The sequence below is a fragment of the Penaeus monodon genome, chromosome 27 (assembly GCF_015228065.2).
Source record: "Penaeus monodon isolate SGIC_2016 chromosome 27, NSTDA_Pmon_1, whole genome shotgun sequence".
NCBI classification, from domain to species: domain Eukaryota; kingdom Metazoa; phylum Arthropoda; class Malacostraca; order Decapoda; family Penaeidae; genus Penaeus; species Penaeus monodon.
Genome location: NC_051412.1, coordinates 19,778,652 through 19,778,939, shown reverse-complemented (window position 1 = coordinate 19,778,939; position 288 = coordinate 19,778,652). Strand labels below are relative to the sequence as shown.

The window sequence follows — 288 nt, the reverse complement described above, 5'->3', positions numbered from 1 at the left end:
CACTGTATATAAGGTGCTGTTTTTCCTTTAACATGTATGGTATTCTGACAATACCAAAAAAGAGCAGCAGACAGTGGTCACAATTCCTGCCAAACAGTAATGAAAAGGATTCTGACAACTTATTGACAATTTATTAGTCAAGGTAAGAAATTATCTGTACAAGATTCAGATATTTTCCGAGGCTGTATCTTGCTGGAATACAAAGCGAAGATTTTACAGACCAGGCAGGTGGGTAGGGGGGCAGCTGCCCCCCCCCCCCCAAAAGGGGATTTGAGGGTGAAACCCTAC

At 42.7% G+C, this 288-nt stretch overlaps 1 protein-coding gene across 1 annotated transcript in view; it reads right to left on the bottom strand.

Moving 5' to 3' along the window:
• The window catches only part of LOC119590665 (nuclear speckle splicing regulatory protein 1-like), a gene marked incomplete in the record, with an annotated part of 9,885 nt that overhangs the window by 8,537 nt on the left and 1,060 nt on the right, over positions 1-288 (bottom strand).